The 22,952-nt window shown below is 39.3% G+C and overlaps 1 long non-coding RNA gene across 1 annotated transcript; it reads left to right on the plus strand.

Annotated features, from left to right (window-relative positions):
- The first annotated feature begins 1,037 nt into the window (after window positions 1-1,037).
- Window positions 1,038-17,172, plus strand: LOC148754849 (uncharacterized). The gene is made up of 3 exons (XR_016019590.1): window positions 1,038-1,130; window positions 11,057-11,217; window positions 14,349-17,172. It is a non-coding gene; the product is annotated as an uncharacterized LOC148754849 (long non-coding RNA).
- Window positions 17,173-22,952: the final 5,780 nt, after the last annotated feature.

The raw sequence follows: 22,952 nt of genomic DNA on the forward strand, positions 1-22,952 counted from the left end.
CTGACTGACAAAGATACACTGGTTAAGCCTGGTTGTGTCAACATCTACTTTATCCCTATTACCCTCAGTTAATAGGATTGAATGAGTAGTGTAGTGTTAAGATAGGCATAGCTCTGAACTCAATGTTTTTGTTCTTAAGTCGATTATTAGCAATTTTCAGCACTTTTTATTGCTATCAGGTAGAAATTATTTCGCTGAAGTGGAGAAACAGAGTCAGAAAAGGATCCTAAGCTAAAACGCCTATCAGAGAGTGAGGTGAGCTGAGTTTGGGAACCCCCAGGAGGCTGTGAGGGAAAACCCTGGTTCACAGGGTCACAAATGCCTTCTGCTTGGGACTGTAATCTAATTTATAAATGATATATGAGGTCTGACAATTAGGTTCGCAAACTCATCCTAGAAAAAGTGCTACATACCTCATTGCTGAATATCACTACAGTCACCTTCGAAGTACTCCCCTTGGGAAGTTATGCACTGACGCCAGTGCATAGTCCACCCTTCAAAGCAATTTTGGAACTCTTTCTGGAATGGCCATTAGAGCTGTCGTCGTATTACCCTTGATGTCCTGAATGTCATCAAAATGTCTCCCTTTCAATATTTCCTTTATCTTCAGGTAAAGAAAGAAGTAATTGAGGGCCACATCAGGTGAGTAGGGAGGGTATTCCACTACAGTTATTTGTTTACTGACTAAAAACTCCCTCACAGACAGCGCTGTGTGAGCTGGTGCATGTTGTGATGCAAGAGCCAGGAATTGTTGGTGAAAAGTTCCTGTCATCTAACTTTTTCACGCAGCCGTTTCATCACTTCCAAACAGTAAACTTGGTTAACTGTTTGTCCAGTTGGTACAAATTAATAATGAATAATCCCTCTGATACCAAAAAAAGGTTAGCAACATTGTTGGAACAAGTTTGTAAACTTTGTGGTCTGACCTTATACATGTACTCAAAATCTATGAATTCAATATGAACAATGCCTTCTTTCTTTTAGGAAGAAAAGTAAATCTATACAGGTGTTCTCACATGTCCTTTCTTCACTTTTGCAGACCATTTTTTGTGTGCAGAATGGTGGAGACCACCGCCTAGACTCTGGGTGCTATAGAAGTTTGAAGGTCATGGGACCTAGAGAAGTGAGAAGTAAGTGTCTCTCATTCTCTCACCTCTGACACCCAAGTTTCCAGTTCCTCTTCCTCAAGCAGCCGCTATAAATTGTTGTTTTTTAATCTTGTTTGTATTTTTCTTTCTTTCTTAATTTATTCAAAATAAATTTATTAATAGCTACTACACACCAGGCCCTGTCTTCGGTACTTAGGGACAAATGCAATAAACACAACAGACAAATATGGCTTCCGTCATGGGACTTAACATTGTGTTGGAGGAGACAGCTCATAAACAACTAAATATTAAATATATTCAAACATCAAGTGGAGATATGTCCTATAAATAAAAGTAGATCAGAGTAAGGTGATAGGTATACCACCTGGGATGCAAGGGAACCAGAATACTTTTATCAATCATTGACAGACAGCTCCTGACAATCATCCATTGAAGGCTGTTCCCACAGAAACAGGGAGAGTCAAAGTCTAACACATTTATATAGGCACTGGTGGCCACAGAAAACCCTCTGCAAAGAGATTTAGTAGCTGGTATTAAGGGAGTCTGGGTTCTTCTTGCTGACGCAGTGAAAATCAAAGGTCAGAGCTGATTAATATGCAAACAGGGTTTATTAGTGATACATTCTCATGGAAGAGAATGGGCCTAGCTGAGGAGAGAGAGAGAGAGAGAGAGAGAGAGAGAGAGAGAGAGAGAGAGAGAACACGTGGGTGAGAGAACTGGCACAAAAAGGGCGAGAGAGCTCTCCTTACGAGGACTTATAGTTTGCTGGGTGGGGTGAGGGAGTTACATATTGATTTGGTGGGAAAGGTGGTGCATGCTCTTCCACAGGAGGGCGTGACCTCCTAAAATGGGTGGAGGTCTGTCGACTCAGATCCTTATCTTGCTCCAGACCACCTCTGGTCATCTGTTGTAAAAACAGATACAAGGTGGGAGGCAGTTAATCAAAGCTAGTGATGAGCTTCTCCTGTAGGCGCTATGGATCCCCCTCTCACCCCTCCTCCTCCTCCTGCATTTCCTAACTTCTACCTAACTCTGGCACTTGGGAGATTGGAGTGGTGAGCACTGAAATGTTAGTCACGGTCAAAGAAATTTATGTCAGATGCTACTTCTTTGTATTTTTTCAATGCTAATCCTCCTTGATCAATATCCTAATTGTCTTTTTTTTTTTTTATCTCTTATTTTCCATCTCATTTTCTTTTGGCTAGTAAAATTCCTCAACTTTATATTCCAACCTTTGTATTCAAAACGGTCATTTCTGCTATTGTATTTAATTTCCAACACCTCCTTTATGTTTGTAATGTTCTATTTATTTATTTCTTTGTTTATTTATTTTGAGATAGAATTCTGTTCTTGTTTCATGGTAACAATAGCTTCTTTTTGTGAGGTTTTTCACATTTATTTTACCTTTATTTTTTTCAGCATTACTTTTTTTCTCGTTATTTTATTTTCTATCTTCCAGGTTAAAGGCTTTTGTCAGATGTCTCAGTCTTTGTACCTGACAATATTTAAGAGTGAGACACTAACACACCAGCTGGAAACTAAGGATATGAGAGACGCTGGTCCGGTATGGGGTTCACTGTAGGAGCATCAGAGTGGGCTGTTTAATGGGGAAACCTCTGATGTCAGTGTCTTTCCAGTGTCATGTCTGTCATCATGAACTAGCCATATTTCCCAGAAAAGACTCTTTCAGTATCTTGCTGGGGTGGGGTGTGTGTGTGAAAATCTAGCTTTCAGTATCCTGGACTCAGAACAGAGAAAAATCAACGTGGCATGTTACATCTCTGAAGCTAATAATACATACATTCATTTTAATCTCCTATTGTTAGTACAGTTCCCTTACCCTCAGCTGCATTGGTATTCTTCGTGCAGACAATTTTACTTCATTCTGAAAATAAAACATCACTCTTTGTCAGTGAAGGAGGGGGCAGTTTCTGTGATGCTGCACAGACCTAGGGAGGGGTGTTGGACCCAAGTCTTCCTAAAACTGACTTCCTAGCCATCCTCCTTGTCGAGTGCACACCCCTTTTACCCTCACTTCCAGAAGCACCTGTGCCATTAGTTTCTAAATCTTTGGATATTTTGTCAATCAGGTTAGTTCCTAGTTTTCTGTACTGCTTGATTGGATTCAATTTTCTAAGCTCTGCTTATTCTATCACTGTTTTCATCTACTCTTCAACTTCCAAAATGATCTCTTCTCCAACTCTCTCCATTCACTGAGTTTAAACCTTAAAATACCCTTTGCTTGTTTTAGTGGAGTTTCAGGAAGGTAGAAGTGCATGTTAAATCTATCTCTACACAGAACTTGTTTTTCATTTTCTATTTATGGGAAGTGTGTTAATGGCTACATAATTGAATCTAGCTTATGGTTGACTTGTGATAGATCTAAAACTGGTTTATGAAAGATGGCTCCAATTACACTAAGCTTAAAGTAATGCTTTCCTCCTTAACAATACAGAAAATAAAAACTAATTGGGCACTAATCCAGGTGAAGGGGGACACATAATTGTTAAGTCAAGATTAATATGCCTGGGAATATTCTTTCCATGCATTTGTGTGCCCTTGTTAAAATAAAGGTTGCATGACAACCTTAAAAAGAAAATTCCTAAGCCTGTGCAAACTTGTGTAAGGGGTGTGGTCATGCACAATCTCACACTAAAATCTGTCAAGGCAGTGAATACTATGGAATTCATCATTTCAGTCTTCATTCCACATAGGAGCTCAAAGCTGGAAACATATGTGCTCATGAATCTTTGTCAAGTTAATCACTTTTCCCTGTTGTATCAAAAGCTTAACAAGGCTTCTTATTACTAGAGTAATCTGCTTACTAATCATATGATAATCACACACAAAGTAAGTTAATGTTCTATAATTTGATGTTGTTCTGTTAATTGCAGTCATTTTTTCCAGAGTTCTGCTCTTCTGCAGCCTTTTGGGGATGACTCGCTTCCTTACCCAGAACCACGCCAGACAACAACGCACTGCAACACTGCAAAACAAAAACAAACAAACATGAAAGTACCCGTAGGCGGTTATTCCATCTCCCTCTGAAATGGCTCCTTAGTCTCTGCCTGAAACAATGATCCACTCTCTCCACCTTAAGAAAATCTTCCCTTGATTCTGCCACCTCCCAAAAGTTGCCTTTGACCTTCCAGTGGTCTTTTCTTACTTCCATTCTCTTTCATCCCTTAGCGACATTTGCTGAGATGACTTAGATCCTTTTTATTGAAAGGTAACTTACAAAACAACTTAGATATAATGAGTCTCAATAGGAAATTTTGATTTCCCGCCCCAAACTCAAACCTTTTCTCCTTTAACCATATCCTAGCTGGTAATAATAAAAATAATAATAAAATATGTTTAACAGTTATTTAGATATTGTGCTAATACCTTACATACAGAGGGTGCCAAAAAATGTATATACATTTGTTTTTTTCTGGTTGTCCTCTTCCTTTAGTTTTTTTTCATTAGTTTGTTTTTAGTTTCAGGAGTATAAAACAATGTAATAGTTAGACAGTTCACCCATCACAAAGTGATAACCCTTCTCCCCCAATCTACTGCTCCTTTGACATCAAATATATCTATTAAAATTCCATTGATTCTATTCCCTATGCTATACTCCATATCCTGTGACTATATATATTAAATTATAGTTGACATACAATATTACTCAACTTCAGCGCAGTGGTCAAGCATCTACACCATGAAGTGGTCTCCCTAATGAGACAAGTGCCCATCTGACACCCTACAAAATCTTTACAACATTATTGATTATATTACCCAAACTGTCTTTCATATCCCGTGGCAATATTGTGGCTACTAATTTGTGCTTTCTAATTCGTTCCCCTTCTTCCTCCTCCCCACTCCCCTCCCTTCTAGCAACTATCAATTTTTCCTCCATCTCTCTGAGACTATTTCTGTTTACTTTGCTCATTTATTCAGATCTTTAGATTCCACATATAAGTGAGATCATAAGGTATTTGTCTTTCTCCGATTGACTTATTTCACTTAGCATAATGTTCTCTAGGCCCATCCATGTTGTTGCAAATGATAAGATTTCATTCTTCTTTATAGCCAAGTAATACTCCATTATATAAATGTACTGCAGTTTCTTAATCCAGTCTTCTACCATTGGGCATTTCGATTGTTCCCAAGTTTTGGCTATTGTAAATAGCACTGCAATAAACATAGAGGTGCATATATTTTTTTGAATTAGAGTCTTGGATTTCCCTGGATAGATACCTAAGAGTGGAATTGCTGGGTCATGAGGTAGTTCCATTTCCAGTTTTTTGAGATACCTCCATACTGAGTTCCATAGTGGCTGCACCAATCTGCAGTCCCACCAACAGTGCACAAGGGCTCCCTTTTCTTCACAATCTCGTCATCAGTTGTTCTTTGTTGATTTATTGATGATAGCCATTCTGACAGGAGTGAGGTGGTATCTCATTGTGGCTTTTATTTGCATTTCTCTAACGATTAGTGAGGTTGAACATTTTTTCATATGTCTATTGGCCATCTGAATGTCCTCTTTAGAGAAATGTCTCTTCATGTCCTCTGCCCAGTTTTTAATTGGGTTGCTTGTTTTTTTGGTGTTGAGCTGAATGAGTGTTTTATAAATTTTTGATATTAACCCCTTATCACATGTATCATTGACAATTATCTTCTCCCATTCAGTAGGCTGCCTTTTTGTTTTATTGATGGTTTCCTTTGCTGTGAATAAACTTTTAAGTTTGATGTAATCCCGTATGTTTATTTTTTCTTTTAGTTCCCTTGCCTTAGGGAATATATCCGTAAAAATGTTACTCAGAGTAATGTCTGCAAATTTACTCCCTATATTTTCTCTCTTTCTTTCTTTTTTTTTACTGGGGAATATTGGAAAACAATGTGTTTTTCCAGGACCCATCAGCTCCAAGTCAAGTTGTTGTTTTCGATCTAGTTGTGGAGGGTGCAGCTCACTGGCCCATGTGGAAATCGAACCAGCGACCTTGGTGTGATGAGCACTGCATTCTAACCAACTGTGATAACCGGCCGCCTAACTCTCTATATTTTCTTCTAGGAGTTTTATGGTTTCGGGTCTTACATTTAAGTCTAATCCATTTTGAATTTGTTCTCGTATGTGGCATAAGAAGGTGGTCCAGTTTCATTTTTTTTGCATGTGTCTGTCCGGTTTTTCAGCACCATTTATTAAATAGACCATCTTTACCCCAGTGTAAGTTCTTACTTCCTTTGTCATAAATTAAATGACTATTTTAACAAAGGAAAAAACTATTAAAATTACACTAATGGTAACCACTTTGAGCACCTCTTATAATTGCAGAAGTCAAATGTGACTTGTATTCATCTTTTGTTATTCATATATATTGAGTATTACAATTTTAATACAGTTTTTTCCTTTCTTAAGTTGTGTATACTTTTTTTTGGAACCTCTGTATATTAACTTGTTGCCATCACAATAATCCTATGAAATATAATTATTATTACACCCATTTTTATAAATAAGAAAACTGACTTCAGAGAGTTTATGTGATTTACACAAAGTAAAATGCTGGTCAGTGGCAGGCAGTCCATACGTCTCACTGAGTTACCCAATCAGAAACCTAGGAGTCAATATTAATTTCTCTTTCACTTTCTTTCTACATTCTTACCATCAAATACAAGAGATGGAGAATACACATTCTTTTCAACAACACTTGGAGCATTTACAATATTTGGCTATATCCTAGGTCACAATGAGTCTCAACAAAGACCAAAAAATCATTTTCAGATAGACCACAGACTTTGACCATGATATAATAAAATCACAAATCAGTAGCAAAGGCAGTCACCTCCCCTGCATGGTTTTCCCCTTACTCGTCCCCCTATAAAAAGGAACTACAATTCCCAGGCTCCCTTGAGCTTTGGCATCCAGGCAATCTCAGCCAATGGGAGACACTGACCTTAGATTAGGAGGCAGAAGGAGAAAAGGCTAGCTGTTCCCTGCTTCCTGTGAATAGCTTCTTTTGGCTCCCAGCTTCTGTTAGGCAGTCCTCATTTCAGCTCTAATTCACTTCAGATGGCTCCAGGTGTAAACTTGGGTAAAGCCACCTCCTTCTCTTGTCCCTTCAGACCTACAAGTGGTGATGACATCCTGCTGTTGCTAATCTCTGAGTTGCCTCACTGTCTCCAGTTGGCTTGTCAACATGCGGTTACCACGGAATCAATTCTCTGTATTAAATTCCCCTCCAGCCAAATCTATGTCTCTATATCGATCTACCTAGCTATCTATCGATCAATCATTGTTATGTAAAATTTCTCAAGATGAGAAACCAAAGAAAGAGGCTGACAACTCCAGCATTACAACATGAGTTTATTAAGGGAACTTACACATAAGGCTTGTCTTGGGCAGCAGCAAGAAGACATGGATATCCTTAGTGCCACGTGGCAGGCACTGAGGTGTTATATAAAACAGGGACAGATAGATGGGGTACTAGGGCATGACCTGCCCCAGATAAGAGGAAAATGTCTTACATACTTGCCCAGGTCAGAGTGAGGGCCTGTTCCAGGAACAAACATGCTTGGGGACAATGCGGAGGGATAAGACAGTCTCCGAGGGGGTTTGCAGGAATGAATCTCTGCTCTGGCTCGGGTCGAGCTGATACAGTGTGAGGGTCCAGCTTCTAGTCAGGGTCAGGCAGACGTCACGTCACGAACAGTCTCTCCACCACAATCATCAGTGTGTCATGACCGATATAACCCCACACATTTAGAAATGACATCTACGTAATTCATGGGTTAATATTTGGAAATGAGCAACAACACAAACTAAATATTACTATTTTGGGATGTAGGTAAAGTATTACTTACAGAAAAATTATATCTCAAAAGGCAATGTCTCAGGTTGTCTTTCCAACTACTTTGGCTGACTTCTTTGTGTTATATTCACCAGTCTATTTATTTAAATTCTTTTCCTTTCTTTCACCAATATTGTATAATTCCTCCATTCTGGAAGCATCTGTAGCTCTGTTATGAACCTTCCCTTGTACTACCCTGTTAGCCTTGGAAACAATGCTTACACTCCCAGGCCTGCCTCAGGCATTAACTTTATGCTGGTTAGTATACTCTAAAACTTCTATCTCTTGCCCTGGCTTCTTTCCTACACTCCATTCCCATGTTTACAATTGCATACTGGACATACTTTACATTTTCAGAACACCAAATTGACCATGGCTAAAACCAAATTCATCATCCTGCTCCTCACTCTCTAGAATATGCTGTTCTTAATTCTCTGCCTGATCCTGTCACGTTCCAATACCCATCCTTGCAAACCCTGTCACTTTCCCAAATACCCATCCTTGAAAACTCAGATACCTTCAGGTCAGAAACTGCAACTCTTTTATAGTCATGACTTTTCTTCCAAGAAAAAAACCTGACACATAACAAGTATGCAATACATACTTTTTGAATCAATGGAAGCCTCTACCTTCTTTCTAATTACATATTCCTTTCTATTTTTTATAGCTCTATAATGCCTTCTCCAATCCATTCTCTTCTTTGTATTTTTGTTGCGTCTTGTCCCCTTGACCAGTCACCTGGAGAGGCAGCAGGGCAGGTGGAAACTCTGAGAGTTAAATTGTAACTAATCTCATCATTGTGTTTAACAGAAGCCATGTTAGAGGCAAAATGCTTCCGAGACAGGAAGAAGAGTGAGACTGTGAGGTTCTTAAAGCTGTCAACATGACTGAAAAAGAATGGTGTTGATCAGATGGGGAATTTGATACACAGACAACACCGCACACACTCATAATGCCCATGGAGTCTAGTCAAGCTTTGCTCAGAATGCTTCCCCATCCCAGGGGTTCAGCTTCCTCTGGTGATACGTGGATCCCAGTTATTACAATATTTTTTGTTAGCTTTAACTTCTCTAGAACCAAACCTAACCAACCTCTAAATAACTGGCTATCCCACAACTATTCCTTCAATTATCCAGGCTCAGAATGTCAAAATTATCACAGACTCTTGGTCCCTTCTATTCCTCACATCTGTTAGGTTGGTGCAAAAGTCATTGTGGTGTAAAAGCTTAAAAACATTGCAAAAACCATAATTACTTTTGCACCAATAATACTTCATTGATCCTTTTGGATTTGCATGCTCTTTCCATTTTCCTCTCTCTCTTTTCTTTTTCATTCTTGCATCCTCCCTTCCAACCATAATTTATCAGGTGCTCATTGAAACACACCCAGATTAGTCCTTCAATCAGATCGCCTGCCTCTTTCCATCCCTCCTGAGGGTCCTGCCCATGATACTAGATTCCTCATCCTCACATTGCCTTTCGCTGTGTAACAACAGAAGACCCAGGAGTATACAAAGACTCCGTTTCGACCCTGGTATTTAAAACAGGCTCTGCCTTCCTCAGCAAACCTGGTGCTTTCCCTCTGGACACAACTGCTGTAGGTTTCAGTCAAGTGGGATTCTCTACCCTTCCCTGAACAGACTGCTCATATTTGTCCCCCAGGCTTTGCACTCAGGGTACCCAAATCAGAGCCATACTTCCAAGTTCCTTACCCTCCTTAAGACCTTTGCTGATATTCTTGGCTGACACTGATTCCTTCCTTCTCTGGGGTTCTTTAGGCGCAAGGACATCGAGGGGAGGTGGGTTTCCCACGAAACTAATGAGGCTTACCTTTGAGGGCCCCTTACTTGGACAGCCACCTCCAAGACTGTGTACCTAATTTGTATTGATAATTCTGTAGTTTTTTTCTTAAAGAACATCTTCCAATTTGTAAAAAGCCTCAGGTCCTACAAATCTGGATATGTCCCTGAGTTTAGACAGTAAATTCTATTCTGTCCCTGAAATATTTTCTATTTGGCTAGTGCACAACCAACTTGTTTTCCAGGCTTAGAATGAGCTTTCTTGCTATCTCGTGTTGTACAGTGTATAGTGTGGTAGTTAAAGGATCATGATGGAGTCCCACAGACCTATATCTAAATATCAACTCTTGTCATTTCCTAGTTGTGTGGCAAGTTTTGTTTCTTTATTGAGTCTCAGTTTCTTCATCTGTTAAGTGGGAATGATTATGGTGAGGGCTGCATTATGACGTTCAGAGGCTCAAGGCTGCCTTCGTGGGCTCCTTGCCCCATAAAAGAAATTACAAATTATATTTTAGGACTGTGGGAGTATAAAGACTAATATCCAGGGAGGATTATATTCCGTTATGTTAACTTTTGATTCTGAAAGAGACTAAAACATTTTCACGGGCTGCTAGAAGTATCGTGGACCCCAGGCATTGTGGCTCGTGAGCCTATGGAGAAGTCAACTCTGATGGGAGTCTCCACACAGAAGCCTGGTAACTAAGAAATGAGACAATGACCATGTTAAATGGAGCATTTAACAAAGTGCCTGGCGCATATTAGGTGCTCAGTAGATGTTAGCCATGATTCATTTTGTTCTGACATGCTTCTTTTGTATCCTTCACAGTGAATAAATGAATGCTTACTAAATTGATTTGATTAGGGCATGATATTTGCAGTGTTAAAAGGTAAATTGAGACATATTAAACATGTTAAGAGTTTATTTGAACAACAATCTACTGGAATCAGGAAACACCAAACCAGAAGAGGTTAGGAGTGCTCCATAGACAGGAGCCTGGGTAAGGACTTATTGTGAAGAGGCAGAGGCAATGCAAGGAAATGATTAGATTGGCTATGCTTAGGTGGTTCCCTTATCTGGGAAAGCCTAGTTGGCTGTTTGTGATTGGTCCTTAGATTTTGATTTCTTAACCTTGAGGCATTTCAGACTTACGTTTTGGTTTGCTTACACAGGCTACTAAGGTATTAAAGCCACCTCAGTCTAAAGGCCTCCTTGTTTAATTAAACAGTTGCTACGGGAGCTGGGAAACAGAAATGTTACATTATCGTGTATTGTAATATCATGTCAATCAAAGCATTTATTATGTGTTTGCTTGTGTTTCCAGACTTGATGACCACCCTGTCTTTACAAGAAGTTATTGCCTGCCAAGTGTGTGCTCTGATACCTTCAACTTGAACTTCCCAATAGAGGTTCTTAAACACCAGATTCTCAGACTCCATCCAAGAGATTCTAGCTAGCGCAGTAGCTCTGGAATAGGATCTGAAGGTATGCATTTTCTTTTTTTTTTCATCTCACTTTCAACGTGATTTTGAAGAGCAGCTAGATTTGCTGTGAACCACCCTCACAGGCAGGCCAGGAGAGAATAGTACTGGCTGAAAGAGTGGCGTGTGGTGGCTTTAGCTAACCTCTTCTCACACTTTTTAACACCCACCCCCACTCACTGCAAATAAAAATAGCATGCCTGCTATGCAAATTCAGCTTCAAGAAAAGTCCCTTAGGCACTCTCTTACCAACCACACTGCACCCTAAAATCCCCTTAGTAAAGTAATTCTGGAGTCTCCTTCAGCAGTGCTATAATCCATACTGTAGCTTTCAAGGAGCTTCCAAAATCGGTAACACAAAAAACTAGGATAGCATACCTTACTGACACAATGAGTACTGCAGACATCGAGCATTCATTCAGAAGAGGAAGCAATTACCTGAGCTGTTGGGAGACACCTCAGGGTGAAGAGTGATTTGAGCTAAATTATGGAAGAAAGTAGAGCTGGAATGTATTGTAAAGAAAAAGAACACTGGGCTGGAGGTTGGGATTTAGGAATAAAACTGACTTTGCTATTCAGTAGCTGGGTGCCTTTGAAAGTGAAGATATAGAAAAATATAAACCTGGCACCATCTACTCTAAACAAAAAAGCGGTATAAGAACATTAATATTTGCAAAAATATAATTTAAATCAAAAACATTATTACAAATAGATATATAACACTATGATAAGGAACAGTCCACCAGAAAGACAGAATTTCAGGTACTTGTATGCACCCCCCCACAAAACAAAACCTATCCTTGAAATATGTTGATCCCCAAACCAGGAGAATTTAACACATCTCTATCAGATAATGAAAGATCAATCATTTAAAATGATTTGAACAAAAAGAAGGGTAAGCTGAAACACATCTCTATCAGATAATGATGGATCAATCATTTAAAACTACTTGAACAAAAGGAGCATGAAAAAGAAGTGAAATAACTTGCCCAAGATCACATAGCTAGTAAGTGAGAGAACCAGGCAACTCTATCGCCAGCCCTCAGCTAAAGTGGCATTTAAAAAGATAAAGCTTTAAAATGTATATACATAAAACATAGTAAAAGTAAGCCAATTAAGCATTTAATATTCAATTAAACAAGTTATAAAACAAAGAATAATTCCCCAAATGAACAGCACACAAAAATTATCAAGACCAAAAGCTGGTTCTTTAAAAAGCCTTATAAAATAGACACTCTTCTTATAATACTGACAGAGAGAGAAATTTACAGAGAATGAAAATTTGAGAGACAGAGTAACAGAGAGATGAGCAAAGAAAGGGACATAACTGGAGATACAGCAGAGATTTTTAAAATGATGAATAATAGTATAAAGAATTTTTGCCAATAAATTTGAAAACTTAAAGAAAGTATATTGTTTTCTAGAAAACAAAAATTACCAATGATACCAAAAAATGAGAACCCAAAAAAACAATACCTAATAAAGGAATGGAGAGTAGTCAAGAATCTTCTAATCCTCTTCTCTCCACTTACAAAGAGAGAAGGAACAGACAATTTTATGGTGTATTTTAACAAACCTTTAAAAAAATGATAACCCAAAGTTTTCAGAGATTTAAAGAACAAGGAGAAAGAGGAGAAGGAAAACCCTGTACCTTGTTTTATGAAGTTATAACTACCTTGAACGTGAGATGGGACAAAGACATTACAATAAAAGAAAATTAAGGATGAAAAGTTTCTAAGTGAAATATTAGCAAACAGACCTGTAGTCTGAGTCCCAGTGGAATCTATTTTCCGTGTGGAAATAGAAAGAAGATGAAGGGAATCTTTTTTTTTCTTTCTTTTATTAAATTTATTGGGGTGACAATTGTTAGTAAAATTACATAGATTTCAGGTGTACAATTCTGTATTACATCATCTATAAATCCCATTGTATGTTCATCACTCAGAGTCAGTTCTCCTTCCATCACCATATATTTGATCCCCCTTACCTTCATCTCCCATCCCCCATCCCCCACCCCCCTTACCCCCTGGTAACCACTAAACTATTGTCTGTGTCTGAGTTTCTGTTTCTCATTTGTTTGTCTTGTTCTTTTGTTGTTTTTGGTTTATATACCACATATCAGTGAAATCACATGGTTCTCTGCTTTTTCTGTCTGACTTATTTCGCTCAGCATTACTCTCTCAAGATCCATCCATGTTGTCACAAATGTTCCTATATCATCTTTTCTTACTGCTGAATAGTATTCCATTGTGTATATATATCACAACTTCTTTATCCATTCATCTATCGAAGGACATTTTGGTTGTTTCCATGTCTTGGCCACTGTAAACAAAGCTGCAATGAACATTGGAGCACACGTGTCTTTATCTCTAAATGCTTTCAGATTTTTTGGGTAGATACCCAGGAGAGGGATTGCTGGGTCATATGGCAATTCTATTCGTAATTTTTTGAGGAACCTCCACACTGCCTTCCATAACAGCTGCACCAGTCTGCAAAAGGGAATCTTGACTCAGTGAAACTGCGGGGTCTTCCTTACAGCCCAGTCTCCCGGGTTATGAAGAATGAAGCATCCCCAAAATGCCAGGGTAATTTTTTAAATTGCATCATTCTATGGCCTGAAGAAGTGAGCTCCTATTTTCCAGTGTCACTACCATGGATGCTTTGCTGTGCTTGATCTGGGGTGGGTGGAACATGCCTGAGATGCTAGTCACCATTCTAACCTCACCAGGATACCACACAGTCAATACTATACGGGGAATCTAATACTAGGTTACCTGAAGCTACAAGAATTTCATTACAACCATTGACTCCAACCTCCTTCTACAGCAAACCTTCCTCTAGATGAGTGAGTGCACAACAGGATGGCTTTTGTTCTTCCTCCTTGGTTACGCGCTTTATTATTCCTATACTTATAGTCAACACTTGGCTAAACAGAAAGTTCACAAAACGTACTTTCAGGGGGTCAGTTGTCAACATCTCTTTTTGTGTTAATTAATTAATTAATCTGGTGTTCTTTATGCTGTGAATAAAAAGTATCAGACAGACGGTACTTAATATGTTTTCACTTTTCCTGCTTTTCAACAATAATATAGTTGATTGAAGTTTTAAGAGCCATTTTATTTTTAAAATATATAGGAGGATGGACAATTACGTTCACGAACTCATCCTAGAAAAAGTGCTCCATACCTCATTGCTGAATATCACTACCGTCACCTTTGAAGTACTCCCCTTGGGAAGCTATGGACCAACGCCAGCTCCTACTTTACTCTTCAAAGCAATTTTGGAACTCTTTTTCTGGAATTGCTATCAGAGCTGTCATTGTATTACCCTTGATGTCCTGAATATCATCAAAATGTCTTCCTTTCAAGATTTCCTTTATCTTCAGGTAAAGAAAGAAGTCATTGGGGGCCAGATCAGGTGAGTAGGGAGGGTGTTCCAATACAGTTATTTGTTTACTGGCTAAAAACTCCTTCACAGACAGTTCCATGTGAGCTGGTGCATTGTCGCGATGCAAGAGCCATGAATTGTTGGTGAAAAGTTCAGGTCGTCTAACTTTTTCACGCAGCCTTTTCAGCACGTCCAAATAGTAAACTTGGTTAACTGTTTGTCCAGTTGGTACAAATTCATAATGAAAATCCCTCTGATATCAAAAAAGGTTAGCAACGTTGTTGCAACAAGTTCATGAACTTAATTGTCAGACCTCATATGATTATATAAGTTGCTATTTGCATACGGGAGACATCATTGAATATTCATTATGAATAATGGTTTTGGGTTCAGAAAGTGTTGTATTCAAATTTTGGTTCTAATAGAAAATGGTCTGGAGATAAACACTCCCAGCTGTCAATAGAGGTTACCTATGGTGTGCGGTACTGGAGTGAGTTCGGGGCATTCTACGTTTATTTTGCTGCCCCTGTGAATTACTTTGACTTGTTATAATGTGCATGTATAATTTTTGTAATTTGAAAAGAAGAAAATGGAAGAGAAAGAGAACTAATTCTGTGACCTGAAGCAAAGAATTCTGCCGGTCTATACACAATTGACTCATCCACAATGTGGGGACTATTGAGGAATTACTATGAAGAATACATGAGATAATGCATATAAAGCATTTAACACTCTGCCGGCCACAACTTTGGCATCCAGTAAATTATCAGGCAAAGTGATATCTGCAGTGTAGGAAGTGTTCAAAAAAGGGTTAAGTAGTCAAAAAAAATTTTTTTTAAATGGTAGGTATTCTTACTAACTATATTTTTAAAATTTATTTTGCTTATTCTTGTTTATGCCTGGCAAGTTTTCCTTGTTTTTGTGCCTTGAGTTATTTGACCTTGGTTCTTTGCTTTAAAGAAAAGATAGGCTCAAATTGAAGGACATTCTTCAAAATAACTGGCCCAAGACTCTTCGAAAGTGTTAATGTCATGAAAACAAAGTTTCAGACATTATTGTTAATTTCCTGGTTTTGATAATTGAATACTCATTAATATCTGAGATTATGTTAAAATAATTAGTTACTAAAACATGCAGATAGTGGAGAAACACTGTGATCCATTGCTAATAGAATGTAAATTGACACAACTTCCTTGAAGGACAATTTGTCAATATCCTTCAACAGCAGAAATGCACATATGCTTTCACCCAAAATTTCTACTTCCAAGTAAGTATCCTACAGAGATGTGAAATAATTTAAATAAAATGGTATGTTCATTTCAAATGTTCATTGAGAGAGAACTTTGGAAACAACATACATGAATGGGATGCTTAAATAAATTATGATGCACTCATACAATAGAGTAAACTGAATATAATAGATTGCTCTAAATGTACTTTTCTGGAAAGAATTCTAAGAGAAGGGAAGTTAAGAGAATAAAGTATAGAACAACGGGAAGACTACGACTCCATTTGTGTGGGGGGAAGTGTACATGTGTATGCATTGATTGCATATGCATCTATTTATATTTTATATGTACACTTACATATATTTGTATCCTATATATGTTTATATACATATTTTAATACATTTGTATATATTTTTATAAATGCATATATTTGTAATTAGCACTGTAATGAGGCCTAAGAAAGTTGAGAAAATTTTTAGCTCCAGAGAAGAGACTGAGTTTCTGGGAGATAGAGGGTGAGAGAGACTTATTTACCCCAGTATACCATTTTGTGGTTTTTGTGTCTTATGCAATATATAGGTATTACCTATCAAAAACAGTTTTAAAATAAAGACAACGCAGAGTTTTGGAGAGCTGATCTGAAATCAATTGAAAGGAGAGAATACTTGTTACTAATATGAGTGCAAGCAGATGGAGAGAGAACTTGTACTGAACAATTCTCCAAATATAGAAATAATCTACCGGAGAAAGTCAGACAAACATGGCATGTCCAAAAATCTGTTTCCAGTTTAAAGATAAATTTTTATGGAGTGAGGGAAGTTAAGAGAATAAAGTATGGAACAACACATGGCCCATTTCTTCTTTTTTTATAAAACGAAGTTAAAGGGGTTAATTTTATGGTATATGAATTAAACATCAGTTAAAAAAATAAAATAATTTTTAATAAGTGAATGGTGATGATGCATCCATACCATGGAATACTACTCAGCAATAAAAAGGAAGAAAGTATTAGTACACAGAAGAACTTGGATGAATCATCAAGGTATTGTGCTAATCGAAAACAAGGCAGTCTCAGGAAGTTACTTGCTGGAAGATTCTATTTAAATAGAATTCTCAAAGACAAAACTGTAGGGAAGAGGAACAGTCCAGTGGTTTTCAGAGACTAGGAGTTATCCCTGTAAATGGATAACAGGATGGAGGTTTTTTTTGGGGGGGGCAGATAATAAAATTGTGCTGTATTGTCATCATGTTATAGTTGCATGAATCTATACATGTATTAAAATTCGTAGAACTTTACCTCAAAAGGAAAAAAAATCAAATTTACTGTACAACAATTTTTAAAATAAAATTTTAAAAAGTTAAAAAGGGCACACCAAAATGTGGGAGTTCTTGCAAGAGCATAATCCCAAAGTAAAGTCCATAATTTTTGCATTTAAATTTTGTTTTTAAACCAAGAGTCAACAAAGTTTTGATTGTGATTTGATTTTGTGGCCATAATTGTCCTGTTCTATTTCAACATGATAACCCTCCCCCTCCCCATGATTCTTTCAGAGAGAGTCAGGGAATACATCCAGCCCCGTCTTTACCAAGGAGCACAGCGGCTGCCTATAGTAATTGCCCGCCCTTGTGAATGAGCCAACCAAGTAGATAGACATCGGTGGATGGTGATGTCACACCCAGTAACACCCGTTTACAGTTCATTGTCACAACACTCCTTAGGTGCTGGTATGAGGATGATTCAACGAAAATGAAGAACTGGGAATTCTAGGGCAGTGTCAGATCTAGAAAAGAAATTCCAGTACAAGTTCCTCTCCCCACAGTGGCTTAGCAATAGTCATGTCTCCAAACTAGAGAGGAAAATCAAGTCAAACAGGACTTCCTGAAGATAAGGTAAGATATACCAGGTGTCATCTTTGTTTCTGGTGATGACATTAGATAAAATAAGTATGTGTTGATACGAGCTAGGCCAAACAATCAAAAAGGTAACTATCATCTTTGAAACTTAGATAGAGTAAAACACCTATCATTTTTTAATTTCCCCTGATGGTATACTTCCATAGCCGACTTGGTATACACATTTGTCCCCGACTTCATCCCAAATAACCCTAGAAAAAGCCACTCGTTATAGAGCAAGATGGGCTGATGGTTTGAATCATTCCGCCACCAAGGAAGAAACTATCCTGTACAGAAAGCTTTTTAAAGTACTTCCTGGTTGAAAGGACAGGCTCTGGAGTCAGAAGTCTTAAACGTGAATCCCAACACTGAAACGTATCAGCTGTGTGACCTTCAGTGAGTAACTGAACTTCTCTGGCTTCAGTTTCCTCTCTTAATTATAGGTGCTAAAGCGAACTCATTGAACTGGTGATAAGATTAAAGGTGATAATGCGTATAATGCATCCAATGCAAGGTCTGATGCTTAAAGTGTATCCCAAAAGTCTGAGCTACGAAAATATGCTCGGTCATTTTCATGTCTGAGAACCTGAAGGAATGGGAGGTTCCGGGAAGGTATTTCAATCCCTTTTGCTGCCCAGTTTCTCCACTCTGCTTAGGGTGACCTACAACATTCCCTGGGCAGCTCTGCCTGCTTCCTTGCTAAGCTGGTGTTCCATTCCCTGCTAAGCTGGTGTTCCTTATGTCCTTTGCTGATCTGCCAACCAACCTGGTAAACTAAGCATCATGGAGATGTTTGCGACTTCATTTGACTTTTCAACTTAGAGAATGGTCGCTTAAGAAGTGTTTTTTTAGGGGGCTGCCGGATGGCTCAGTTGGGTAGAGCGTGAGCTTTTAACAACAAGGTTGCCAGTTCGATTCCCACATGGGCCAGTGAGCTGTGCCTACAGATTGAAAACAATGACTTGACTTGGAACAGAGCTGTGTTCCCTCCCCCCACCCCCCAACTAGACAACTAGACTGAAGAACAACGACTTGACATGGAGCTGATGGGGACAGGAAAAACACACTGTTCCCCAATTTTAAAAAATGTGTTCTTTAGATTGGGGGGCAGCTGGGTCCATTCTGCAGCCCTCAGGTAACACCTCTTTCCACATAGGAAAGCCCCACAGTCTGGGCTGTGGGCCCTGTGTGATCTGGCCACCTGGCACTCTTGGCTGGTTGGGTAGGTGGATAAGGCCATCCTTTTCATGCCCAGGGTCCTTCTGCACAAAGATAGTCCTTCTGCACTATCTTTCTGCTTCTCTTCCTTTCCTCTCCCTTGTCTCCAGATCAGAGTAGAACAGGGCTCATTAAAGCTTTATAGGAAGAGTGCCAATAAAGAACGTAAGGAGCGGGGCTTGGTTGGAGAAGAACTATTAGGAAAAACTGACTGTGTGCTCTGGGAGCCTTCAGGCAGCCACTGCTTCCATGTGGTGTTTAATATTTATTGCATCCTCATAATCTTTGAGCTGTTGTATTGTCAATTTTAGGAAGATTGGGGGGAAAAGTCCTATGAATATTTATGTTCTACCACATAATATATTTACTGTTTGGCTAGGAATTTTGAGTTTTGTGTTTCTTATATAAATTGGCAGTAAAAAATAACAATCATCATGACTGCTTTCAGTCCAAATATATTATGTGCAGCAGTGTATTATGTACAAGAATAGCACACAAATTGGGAAGCTTAGTCCTAGAAGCACTTGACACAACACAGCGGTGGCACAGTATTAAAAATGGAACTACCAATGAAAACAGAAATCTATGAGTATCCAGGACCTGTGAACGTCCTATGGTACATGGCAAGGGGGAGTTAAGGTTGCAGGTGAAATTAAAGTTGCCAATGATTTGACTTTAAGATATAGAGATCATCCTGGATTATCTGGGTGGACTCAGTGTAACCACAAAGATCCTCTAAAGTGGAAGAGGGAGAACAGAAGAGGAGGTCAGAGAGAAATTTGAAGATGCTCTGCAGAAAGAACCCCTCCTCTTCTCTGAATCTATCTCTAGCCACTGCTCTATTGTTCTCTCTCCCTTCACATCTCAACTTCTTAAAAGGATTGTCTTTGTTCTCTGCCTAGACTTTTTTTTTTTTTTTTTTTTTTGGAGGAGGGGGGGAACAGTGTGTACTTCCAGGACTTTTTCCAAGTCAAGTTCTTGTCCTTTCAATCTTAGTTGTGGAGGGCGCAGCTCAGCTCCAGGTCCAGTTGCCATTGTTAGTTGCAGGGGGCGCAGCCCCTCATCCCTTTTGGGAGTTGAGGAGTCGAACCAGCAACCTGTGGTTGAGAGCCCACACTCCAACCAACTGAGCCATCTGGCACTGACCCACGTGGGAATCGAACCGGCAGCCTTTGGCGTTAGGAGCACAGAGCTCCAACCTCCTGAGCCACTGGGTCGGCCCGCTGCCTAGATTTTCTCGTTTCTCAATCGTGACTTAATCCATGATGCCTGAATTTGCCTTCATGTTTTACTGAAAGTCTGTTTCCCAAAGCCACCAATGACCACCTTGTAGTTAAGTCCAGTGACCATTTTTTATTCTTTTCTTACAGACCTCTGAGAACCACTCTGTCCTTGTGGTTCTCAGAGGTCTGTAAGAGATCAGTTTGGGACTTTTGTGGTCCCACACTCTGCTATTCCTTCTCCTGTCTCTCTGGCTCTTCCTTTTCTGTTGCATTTGAGGCCAACGCTTCCTCTGCCTGTCCCCTAAGTGATATTTAGGACCTCCTCTTCTCCCACATACTCTTTTTGAAAATCATCTATAGCCACACCATCGATGAGAAAGCATCCATATATTGATGGCTCCCAACTGACACCTTCAGCCCAAACTCTACCCCTGAGCTTCAGACCTTAATACCAGTTTGCCTTCTGGAAATTCCACTTGGTTGTTTCACCTTCATCTTAGATTCTGATACTCCGATTTGGGTGCAAATAGTTTATTTTGGAGGGAGGTGATCCCCGGAGGAATTCTGAGGGAATGGCAGTGAGACAGGGAAAGAAAGACAACAAATAAAGAATGTGTTAATAAGCAGGTTATCACAGTTGGCAACTGTGGCTCAGTTTCACTGGAGACCCTCTGAGACATCGGGTGGAAGATGCCTCAGAACTGATGCTCATAAAGGGACAGGAAATCCTAGGTATGTATTCACCAATTCCTGTCCCTCACTGCTGATGGTCACTCCTGGGACATTAACTTTGTGGAACTTCAGGTCTGACTACTTGTGCTCTGCAGCCAAGCTCACTCTAGTGGCCAAAGAAGGGCCACAGGCAGAGAGATACAGACACTGTCTTCACACGCAGTCTGTTTCAATGATAGGCCAGCAGGATGCAAGGGCATCACTGACAGTGTCCTCTACACACTTGAAATCCACATTTCCCAACCTGAATTCAAGACCAAGTCTGCTCTTCCTCCAGGATTTCCTGTTTCAATAAATGGCCTCACTATCAACCTAGTGTCCAAGTCAGAGACTTGAGCAATCTCAGTGCCAGGCTAGATTTCTGTCTCCTACACCATCCATATCATGCCTGTAATCAAACCCTGTTAATTCTACCTTCCACATTTTTCTCAAATCTGCCCATCTCGTGCATTCCACAGGCAATACTAATCTCAGACAACCATAATCTCTCACCTGAATGCCTATGTAACGCTTGCACTGATCTGTGTATCTCCTACCTCCAGACTTTGTCTCTCCCAGTCTGTTTTCAACATAGCAATCAGAGTGGTTTCTAGAAACAATTCGCATCATGCCACTTCCCTGCTAAAAACCATTCAGTGATTATATCCATAGAGATAGAGGCCACACTTCCTGAGATGTTTTGCTAGATTTTCCATGACCTTGGCATTTTCTTACCGCTTTAACCTCATGCCTTCTCCCTTTCCTATTCAATTATTTTCTAAAAGACATGTTTATCTCCCTTACATGTGCTTTCTACTTTCAGTCCTTCAAATATGCCAACCTCAGGGGCTTTGCTCATTCTCTCTTCCTCCGGTTAAGACCGCAGGGCCTTTGCTCATTCTTTCTTCCTCTGGCTAAGACCTACTATTCCTGAGATCACAATTATAAGTCACTTCTTTCAGGAAGTCTTCCCTGATCTCCCCTGCACTATGGGGATTCCCATAGCACTATGGGTGTCCTCACCATGGTATTTCTCACCATGGAATTGTAGGCTGTTGACCCATCTATATCCACCTTCTGCTCCCCAGACTGAGCGCTCTATTAGGTGAGGGGCTTAGTCAGTCTCGGTCATTGTTGTGTTATTGGCACACAGCACTCTCTGGTACATAGTAGGAATAATACACATCTGTGGAAAAAAGATACCTCCTTCCAATGGCAAAAGCAACAAATATATAAATTTGGCTGCTGGCTGGTGACTCTTTTCCAAATGCTTGAAATCTGAGAGCTCAAAGCAGTTTTTATTTGAATACCACATAGCAGAGAAAGGCCTGTCTTTGAAGTCAATGGACCAGGAGAAAGAGTAGTATCAATAGACTTGCCTCCCACTGCTGCTCAAGGAAATTATCACAACTCTGAAGAATATCCAAAGAAGATATGTTTCCCAGAAAAATCAAGCCAACGATCTTTCCAGAGCCCCTACTTTTAGTAACCCAGTACTATTCATCATTCTGGTAATGATTTTTTTCTTCTCAAAGCACTCAATTCATTTTCCACTGCTGACATGTAATCCAGAAATAATAGAGGTTGGTCTAGTATAACTCATATCTAAAAAGGGAAAGTACCAACACCCTGAAAGAAAAGCTCTGAATGAAGCATTACCAAAAATAATTCTCAGCAAGTCAGGGGGATATGAAAAGGCCTATTCAGATGTAGATGGTATTTCTTTTTGTTGTTTGTTATAAATATGGCTCCCCAATAGGAAGAGTTAAGTTTGAAAACACTGCCCTGGAAGTCTCTGTAATTATATCCCAGGATTCAAACTTGAAAATGTTTTTCTAGTTTTATTTTCTAATAAAGACCTACTCAGAGGTGCTAAAATTTGAACCAGTCTTTAAAAACCCTAAACTCCCACTGTGTGGCATGTGTTCAAATATAAAAACTGCTTTGAGCTCTCAGATTTCAGGCATTTAGAAAAGAGTCAAAGCAGATGACCAGGGCCCTGGTGAACATGTAATGTGAGCAAGAAATAAACATTTGTTGTTTTAGCCACTAGGATTTGGGACTTCTTTTTTTCTATA

This window comes from Rhinolophus sinicus, chromosome 17, assembly GCF_057876585.1.
Source record: "Rhinolophus sinicus isolate RSI-liver-muscle chromosome 17, RSI-T2T, whole genome shotgun sequence".
Lineage (NCBI taxonomy): Eukaryota > Metazoa > Chordata > Mammalia > Chiroptera > Rhinolophidae > Rhinolophus > Rhinolophus sinicus.